General features: G+C 36.9%; 1 protein-coding gene and 1 pseudogene across 4 annotated transcripts in view; one reads left to right on the top strand and one right to left on the bottom strand.

Moving 5' to 3' along the window:
* Positions 1-466, bottom strand: part of LOC102877579 — an 867-nt pseudogene extending 401 nt beyond the window's left edge.
* The window catches only part of STAU2 (staufen double-stranded RNA binding protein 2), a 380,463-nt gene that overhangs the window by 37,114 nt on the left and 333,668 nt on the right, over positions 1-9,681 (top strand). The gene's annotated exons all lie outside the window — the stretch shown is intronic.

Below are 9,681 nucleotides of genomic sequence, written 5' to 3'. Positions count from 1 at the left end.
GGCTCTGCTGGCTCACTCTTCTGCTGAAGTAAAAACAGTAGTGTGTCTGGATCCCTGTCGAAGACCCCCTGAATTTCAGGCAGGTGTTTCTCTGTGGAGGGGTTGTACTTGTGAGAAAGAAGGGGACTCTGACCCTCCACGTCCTCGGCAGAGGGTCGATGAGATGCCTGAAGGTGGGTAGCTATATATCCTTGTCTGTGTTCTGCTGGGCTTTCAATCTCTCCTCACGCTTTGCTCTCTTCCATCTCTCCTGGATGAGCAGGAGTTGTTTCATGTGACTATCCCTTTGCAATTCCAGTGATAAATGAGCCTGCTCAGATTGTGTCAGCTTCATGGCTTCAGAAAGATGCGCAGCAGCCTTTTTGTGACAAGAAATAGCCTCTTCGTATTTCCCTGCAGCTAGTAAACGGTCTGCTCGTCTGCTCTGCTGATGAGCCAGATTAAGGGGTCCTTCCATTACTTCCATAGACCCCGGGTTAAGCGGTGGCCTGAGGAAGGGGAAAGGTGGCTCCTGGGCACATGAAGAGCAGCAGGAGGAGAGTGCGAGGCAGGGGCGGTGAGGTCCCTCACTTTATCCTTTTTTAAGAGCAAAGACTAAAGTTATTGGCACACTCCACCCCCACTTTTTTATTAGTTTGCTTTCAAAGCTTATATAAATTGTGTTTGACACTAGTCTTCATTCACATTTTATTTCATACAATCATTCTTATGCTTATGTTTTATAAAATTAATCACCATTGGACCTTGCCCATCATTACCCAGTCTTTTTGCCCAGGTCCTTCACGTTTGCCCACTGCCCACATGCACCAAACTGTGTAGCCCTGTGGTTTAATTGGCACATTTTTTATGAAGAATAATAGTTTGAATAGAAGTAAGCTCTTAAGGGAGCTCTGTGGCCTTGCTTATAGTGAGAAACTGTGTGTCTGTTCCAAAAAGCACACAGTTTGAATCCACCATCTGCTCTGCAAAAGTATGAGCAGTCTCCTCTCATGTGATTGGAGGGGGGTCCAAAAACCTGCTAGAGGGTCAGCTATGAGCTGGTTCCAGTTAGACAGCAACAGCATAAGTTAAAATCTTATTTCTTCAGTATGTTATTGCGGTTAGAGGCTGTCAAATTGATTGAGTAAGACTCATAGTGACCCTATGAATAGCCAGCCTAAACTTGCCATATTCTTTGCCATCCACCTCATCTCTGACACACAGGAGACCATTGCAGAAGTCACAGTGTCAGTCTGCCTTATTGGAGGTCTTCCTCTCTTTTGCTTATCCATCTGTCTTTTTCAAGCATGATGTTCCTTTCCAAGGAATAGCTTTGCTTAGCTACATGTCCAGGGTATGAAAGATGAAGTTTGGGCATCTTTGCTTCTGGAGCTGAAGAAAATGAAAGCAAGTGTAAACACAACAAAATAAAGGTAAACAACCCAATTGCAAAATGGACACAGGTATGAACAGACACTTCACCAAAGAAAACGTTTGGATGGCAAACAAACACATGAAGAAATGTTCAAAATCCCTAGCTCTAAAAGAGATGCAGATCAAAACAACTATGAGATATTTTCTCACCCCCGTAAGAATAGCAAAATTTAACAGAACAGCAAACAACAAATGCTTTCAAGGTTGTAGAGACACTGTTGGTGGGAGTGTGAAATGCTGCAACCACTATGGAAGGCTGTATGGTGCTTTCTCAAAAAGTTGGAAATAGAAATACCATTTGACCCAGCAGTTCCACTACTGGGAATATAACCCAGAACTGCCACCCAAGTAGATATATGCACACTCATGTTTATTGTGGCTTTGTTAACAATAGCAAAGAGTTGGAAACAACCCAAGTGCCCATCAACAAATAGAGAAGCTGTGGTACATTCACACAATGCAATACTGTGCTGCATTGAAAAACAAGGAACTCATGAATTATTATACAAAATGGGTGACCCTGGAGGACATTATGCTGAGTGAAATATCTCAGTCACAAAAATACAAATACTGCATGGTGCCACTGTTGTAGAATGGGACTGATAACAGGGTTGGGGTAGGACTGAGAAAAACTGGATAAATTATGTATAATGAATTGAAACAGATGAGGGAGAGAACAGTTTAAAAGTGATATATGATAGGGTATTATGGTTCTCACAAGAGTCCAGAATTAAGGTTGCATAGTGGAGTGTACTTGGGGCAGGTGGGGAGGAAGAGGTGGGAATTGTATACCAAAGAAGGAATTTTACTTTTCAAAGAGAGGAGCGAACTGAGGGGGGGGGAGGGATGGGCAGGGAGAAAAGTGCAACAATGAATGAATGGAAATCCAAAATCTCCGTGAATGTTCATTAAAATTAATTTAAAAAAAAGCTGGAAACCTGGGCGGTTTGGGTGGGGGGGAGACAAATATGGCATAATGCCACTATTATAAAACAGAATTGACATGGGGACTGGGGGAAAACTAAAAAAAGGGGTAAATAATCTACACGGCATTGAAATAGACATGGGAGAGAACTGTATACAAGGAATATATGATTAGGTATTATTGGCATGACAAGAGTCCAGAATAAGCGCAGCATAGTAAAGTGGTCGGGGGAGGGGGTTGAGTGGGATGGGGAGAGACTGTATAATAATGAAAGAGAGAGCTGGCAAGGAGGAAAATATGCAACAATGAACGAACTGAGGGGGAGGGGTGGGCAGGGAGAAGAGTGCAACAATGAATGAATGGAAACCCAAAATCTCTATAAATGTTCCCAGATTTCTTTATAAACTTTCATTAAAATCTCAATTAAATGCACACCCATGTTTATCGTGGCTTTGTTATAATAGCAAGGAGTTGGAAACAACCTAAGTGCCCATCAACAAACGAATGGTAGAGAAGCTGTGATATATTCACAATGGAATACTACGCTGCATTGAAAAAAAGGAACTCATGCAATATTATTCAAAATGGATGAGCCTGGAGGACATTATGCTGAGTGAAAGAAAGATCTCAGTCACAAAAGGAAAATACTGCATGGTGCCACTGTTACAAAACAAGACTGACGGTCAGGGTTAGGGGAAACTGAGAAAGATGGGATAAATAATGTTTACTGCATTGACACAGATGAGGGAGAAAACTCTTTAAAAGAGATATGTGATTAGGTATTATTATGATGACAGGAGTCCAGAACGAAGGCTGCATAGTGGGGTGGGCCTGGGGGGAGGAATTGTAAAACAATGAAAGAATTTTTATTTTACTTTTCAAAGAGAAGAATGTACTGGAGCGGAGGGGTGGGCAGGGAGAAAAATGCAACAATGAATGAATGGAAATCCAAAGTCTCTGTAAATTTTCATTAAAATTAATAATAATAATAATAAAAAATTATGAGCCTTAAAAAAAGTAAGGCCCCAAGAATCGATGAGATACCAACTGACATGCTTCAGATGACAGAGAGAGCCCTGAGTGTGCTCACCAATTTACACCAGGGAATTTGGAGGGCAGCTTCCTGGCTGATGGACTGAAATAGATGAATATTTGTTCCCATTTCTAAGAAAGGTGATCTCATATGATATGTAAATTATATAACAATATCAATATCACATGCAAGCAAAATATTGCTGAAGATCTTTCAAAAATGGCTAGAACAGTACATAGAGAAAAGCCAGCAATTCAATCTCTGTTTAGAAGAGGCCATGCTTACCAGTGTCAGGTGAACACTGGCTAAAAGCAAAGAATACCAAACAGTGTTTATTTGTGCTTTATTGGCTAGGCAAAGGCATTTGACTGTGGGTCACAACAAATTATGGTTTCCATTGAGAAGAACAGAAATCACAGAACACTTAACCGTGCTCATGTGAAACTTAGACCTAGACTAAGAGGCTATTGTGCAAACAAAACGAGGGAACATTATATGGTTTAAAATAAAGATGTGCTTGGAAAAAAACCACAAACTCAATTAAAAAATATTGGAAGTATTGAAGATTGGGGAAAAAAACACCTCAAGTCTACAGGAACCAAAATAGGACTTTGAGTCTTTCCCAGTTAAATATCTCAAAAAACAGGTTTGCGGCATGGAATACCAATAGTCAAAGACCAGAGAAAATGTGGGAGATTAGAAAAGAGCTTATCCATGAAGAGAGCAAAAGTTCTTCATTATAGACCTTAATATTTTATCTGCTAAAGTGGAATGCTTTTACAAAAAGCAAAATAATTTTCATTCATATTTTTCTATTATTAAGTAAGGCATAATTGTATTTTAATGAAATAAATTATAACTTCTGGCAAAAAAAGTTTGGACCTGGCTCCACTCATTATTTTTTGTAAGACATTAACCAGTTACATGGCAAATATATGTGTGGGTGTGTCTGTCTGTCTGTCTATCTTTATCTATCTATCTATCCATATAATTTAAGAAGGCTGTAAGGAAAAAAAATGTGTGTATGCACAGCCAATTCTTGGAAAAAGACATTTATTTGGAAACGTAGAGGATCAGTGAGAGGAAGACTGTCAGTGAGATTAATTGACATAGTGACTGCACAGTTATTGACTTGACCAATGGCAGTAATTATGAGGATGACAGAGGATGGGGCAAGATTTTGATCTGTTGTTCACTACAAGTAATAGTGGACACAGTGACATCTAACAGCAACATAATGTGCGTATATCTTAACCATTTAAAAATGCATAATTCAGTACCAGTTGCTTATTAACAAGTGCAAATTATCACCACTATCTATTTCCAAAAGGTTTTCATTACCCTAAACAAAAATTCATTACTACTTATGCTGTAACTTTCCATAGTTATCCTCCTAGCCCCCGGTAACCACTAATCTTTTTGTATACACTTCCCTATTTTAGATATAAATACATGCAGTCATATAATATTTATCCTGTTTTGTCTGATTTGAACTTAGCATATTTTCAAGTTTATTCATGTATTAGAATTTCTCTTTATGGTGGCATAATATCCCATGGAGTTTGTGTACCACATTTTGTTTATTCTTCTGTTGGCAGACATTTGTGTTAATATAGGATGTAGGGTTCCTCAAAATTTTCTTGAATATTGTAGGTTTTTTACTTTGTTCCTAGAATCCATTGATCCTAAGTTTTCAGTTTTGGTGCACTTTAGTATATTTTGTCTTTGTGCCTTTTTGATATTTAAAAATTTTGAAAACAAGGTCTCAATAAACCTAATATTTTAATCTAACACTGTTATAGTTTTGGTTCTGTTATTTATGTTATTGATCCATTTTTAAGTAAATTTTTGTGTAGTGTGAGATACAGGTTCCGTTTCATTCTTTTGCATGTAGAAACTAAAGTATCTCAGCACCAGCTTCATAGTCTTTTTTTAAAATAAAATTTTATTTTAATTGTGTTTTTAACAAACATTTACAGAGAGGTTAGATTTTCATTTATTCATTGTTTCATTGTTGCATATTTTATCCCCTCCATCCCTTCTTCCTCAGTTCACTTTTTAAAAAATTAATTTTAATGAAAGTTTAGAGACTTATGGTTTCCATTCATTCATTGTTGCATCTTTCTCCCTGCCCACCCCTCCTCCCTCCCAATTTGCTCTTCTCTTTGAAAAGTAAAAGAAAAAGTCTTTCATTGTTAAACAGTCCCTCCCTCCAAGTCCATACCACTATGCTGCCTTCATTCTGGACTCCTGTCATGACAATAATATCTAATTGTATATCCCTTTTAAACAGTTCTCTCCCTCCTGTGTTTTGATGCAGTACACATTATTTATCTCCTCTTTGTCGGTCTCCTCCTAACCCCTATGTCAGTCCTCTTTTATAACAGTGGCATTATGCAGTATTTGTCTTTTTGTGACTGAGATATTTCATTCATAAAATGTGCTCCAGGGTCACCCATTTTGTATAATATATCATGAGTTCCTTGTTTTTCAATGCTGCATAGTATTCCATTGTGTGAATATATCACAGCTTCTATATCCATTCATTTGTTGATGGGCACTTGGGTTGTTTCCAGCTGTTTGCTGTTGTGAGCAAAGCCTCAATAAACATGGGTGTGCATATATCTGCTGGGGTGGCTGTTCTGGTTTTTTTTGGGTTTATTCCCAGTAGTGGAATTGCTGGGTCAGATGGTATCTCTATTTCCTACATTTTGAGAAAGCCTCATACAGCCTTCCATAGTGGTTGCATCATTTTACACTTCCACCAACAATGAATAAGGGTTCCAGTTTCTCCACAACCTTGCCAGCATTTGTTGTTTGCTGTTCTGTTAAATTTTGCTATTCTTACTGGGGTGAGATGATATCTCATAGTTGTTTTGATCTTAATAGTCTGTTTAAGAAATCTCTTTAGTTAGAATATTTTTCTCTCCATTTCCTGGACTGAATACTCTTGTTATAAAGGTTGACCCTAGTTTTATGGATTTATTTAAAGATTCTCAATTCTCTTCCATTCATATGTATATGCATTGGTATGCTAGTACCAAACTCATTTGATTACTGTAGCTTTGTAGTAGGTTTTTAAAATTGGAAAGTGTGAGTCCTCTTATTTGTTCCTTTTCACCATTTCCAAGGATTATTAGAGGTCCTTTTAAACTCCATGAATTTGTGTGTCATCTTGCGCAGGGGCAATGGTAATCTTTTCTGTATTGTTCCAATTTTAGTATATGTGCTGCCAAAGTGAGCACGCTTTTTAACTCCATAGGTAGCTCTGATGGCATAGGCCATGGCAGGTGGTTCTGCTCAGCCAAAGGCAGTGCCTCTGATGATTCGAATCTTCCTGCAGTTCTTTGGGAGAAGGATGGACATTCTCAACTGATTTACAACCTCTTGGAAGTGCATTGAAGCTGTGAGTCATCTTCGATTTGACAGCAGTGAGTGAATGAAAAAGTGTAACTCTAAATCCATGAAGAACTCTGGTGGTGCAATGCATTACATGTTGTACTGCTAACCAAAAAGTTGGTTATTTGAATGCACCAGATGTTCCTCACTGCAAAAAAGATAAGGGTTTCTTTCAATAAAGATTTACGGCCTTGGAAACCCAGTAGAAGGCCATCTTGAGTAGAATTGACCAGATGGCTGTTGGGTTGATTTAATTCTATATAAATTTGAGGATTGGCTTTTTTAGTGCTGTAAAAGATGCTAATAAAATTTTGGTAGCGATTTTATCTAATCTCTGATCACTTTGGCATAGTACTATCATCGTAACAATGCTAAATCTTATAATCCATAAATACACATTGTTTTTAATTTCTTTCAGTCTTATTTCTTAAAGTAGTATAATTTCCTGAGATTGGCTCAAGATATGTCAGGGTACATAGGGTCGCTAGGAATTGCAGGTGATTCCTTGGCACATAACAACAACAACGACATAGTTTCAATGCACAAATGTTTTACCTCTGCTGTTAAATTTATTCCCAAGTATTTTATTTCTTAGATCCTGTTGTAAGTGAAATGGTTTTACTAATTTCTTTTTCAGCTTGTTCATTTCTGGTATATTGAAATACACAGATTTTTGTGTGTTGATATTGTGCCCTGAAATGCAGCTGAATTAAATTTTTTATGACAACTTTTTAAATGGACCATAAAAACAAATTATTTAAAAAATATAAAAACACAACAAATTATTTTACTTTGTGACTTTTTTGTTTTTCTTTTTTAAAATTAATTTTAATGAAAGTTTACAGAGACTTGGGTTTCCAGTCATTCATTGTTGCACTTTTCTCCCTATTCATCTCCTCCACCCAATTAATTCTTCTCCTTGAAAAGAAAAAACTTTCATTGTTATACTGTCCCTCCCCCTCTAGTCCACTCCACTATGCAGCCTTCACTCTGGACTTCTGTAATGACAAGAATACCTATTCATATATCCCTTTTAAATGGTGCTCTTTCTCATCTGTTTCAATGCAATATACACCATTCCTCCCCTCCTTTTCTGTCTTCCTTCAACCATGGATGTCAGCCCCGTTTTACAACCGTGGCCCTATGCAATATTTGTGCTTTTGTGACTGAGATTATTTCACTCAGCATAATGTCCTCCAGGGTCATCCATTTTGCATAATATTTCTTGAGTTCCTTGATTTTTCAATGCTGCATAGTATTCCATTGTGTTAATATACCAGAGCTTCTCTATCCATTCATTTGTTGATGGGCACTTGGATTGTTTCGAGCTCTTTGCTATTGCGAACAAAGCCACAATAAACATGGATATGCATATATCTGTCTGGGAGAAAGTTATGGTTTCTCTAAGGTAAATTCCCCGTAGTGGAATTGCTGTATCAAATGGTATCTCTATTTGCAAATATTTGAGAAAGCACCATACAGCCTTCCATAGTGGTTGCACCAGACTTTTTTGTTTTTCAGCTGACTTTTTAATTGAATTCTGAAACAACTTAATATACTTTATATTAATGTGGGTTGCTATACTACTCATTCATTCTGTTGATTTGGAAACAGCTCAAAGCTAAGTCTCCATTGGGTTTTCAGAGGCATTAAATCTCTTGGGAGGAGATTGCCCATCATCCTGTGGAAAAGCTTCAGATTAGAACAGCCTTCCTTTGTGTTGGCAGTATAACTCTTTACCACTAGGCCACCAAGAGCTCCTTAAAATTATTTGGTTGGTTGTTATATTTTTGTGTGTGTATTCTTGCTTGCTTTTTTAAATTTTTAGTTCTTAAAAAAATGTTGTTATAATTTAAAGTATAAAGAAAAGAGTAACATTGTGTTTGAATTCCTTATTTTCGCATTTGATAAAATACTGCTGTCAATGACTAAATGTTAGGAAATGTTAAGAAAGCTGCACTGGTTCTGGCACGTTGAAAGTGGCTGTCCTTGAGAGGGCCAGGATCACACAACAACCTCAAAAAGCTAACTAATCTTTCTAGTTTTGGGTCTTTTCTGGGGTCTTTTTTTAAAGAGTTCTGGCTGTATTGGCCAGTTTTGGTCTTTGTCCCACATTGCCCAGCTTTTGTGACCTAATTTATAGACTTAAAACTAATTTATAGACTTAAATTTTTTATCTGTAAAATGAGAAACAGTGGTACAATAGAACGAATATTTGTAAATAGTAAAGAATTATGCTTGTGATGGAGAGTCCCAAATACTTATGTCATTGCTTGTTAGTAATATGTAAGGATTTTTAAAAGGACTTGATAAAGTGACAGTGGAGTATGTATGTACTATGTACCAGGTGCTGCTTCAACAACTGGAAGTACATAAATAAGTAGAAAAATGGTCTACCCTTAGAAACCTAATCTCACTGCATCTGTTTTGAAGCCTGCAAACATCTTCTTGATAGTTGTATATTAAATTACTATGAAAATGTTCAAACTTTCACGTGATTAGAGTATCTTTGCCAATATTATTTTACTTATTATCCCCACCCCCCAAAATATGTTAAAGGATTTATGTCAGTTCCCCCTGCTTCTTTTGATGTGTATCTCTAATTCATAAGCACCAAAGAAATATACACATCTACCAAATTAATAATTCTTTTAAAAATTGTTGCAAAATTGTAATAACATGTTTACCAGTTTACCATTTTTTCACATATAGTTTTGTGATATCAGTTGCATTGATAATGTTGTGCATGAACTTGTAATTCTTATTATCTTCTAACACCTATTCATTGATTTTAATTTAGAATTGCCTTGAACTTGTAGAAAAATCTAGGAAAAATTAACATCTTAATAAAGTTGTTTATCATTTATATAAGTATTTTAAAAGTTTCTGTTAGCAGTATTTTGCAGTTTTC

The sequence above is a fragment of the Elephantulus edwardii genome, unplaced genomic scaffold (assembly GCF_000299155.1).
Source record: "Elephantulus edwardii isolate Elephantulus edwardi_28Jun2011 unplaced genomic scaffold, EleEdw1.0 scaffold00008, whole genome shotgun sequence".
Classification (NCBI taxonomy): Eukaryota; Metazoa; Chordata; class Mammalia; order Macroscelidea; family Macroscelididae; genus Elephantulus; species Elephantulus edwardii.
This window is presented reverse-complemented; position numbering and strand designations above follow the sequence as displayed.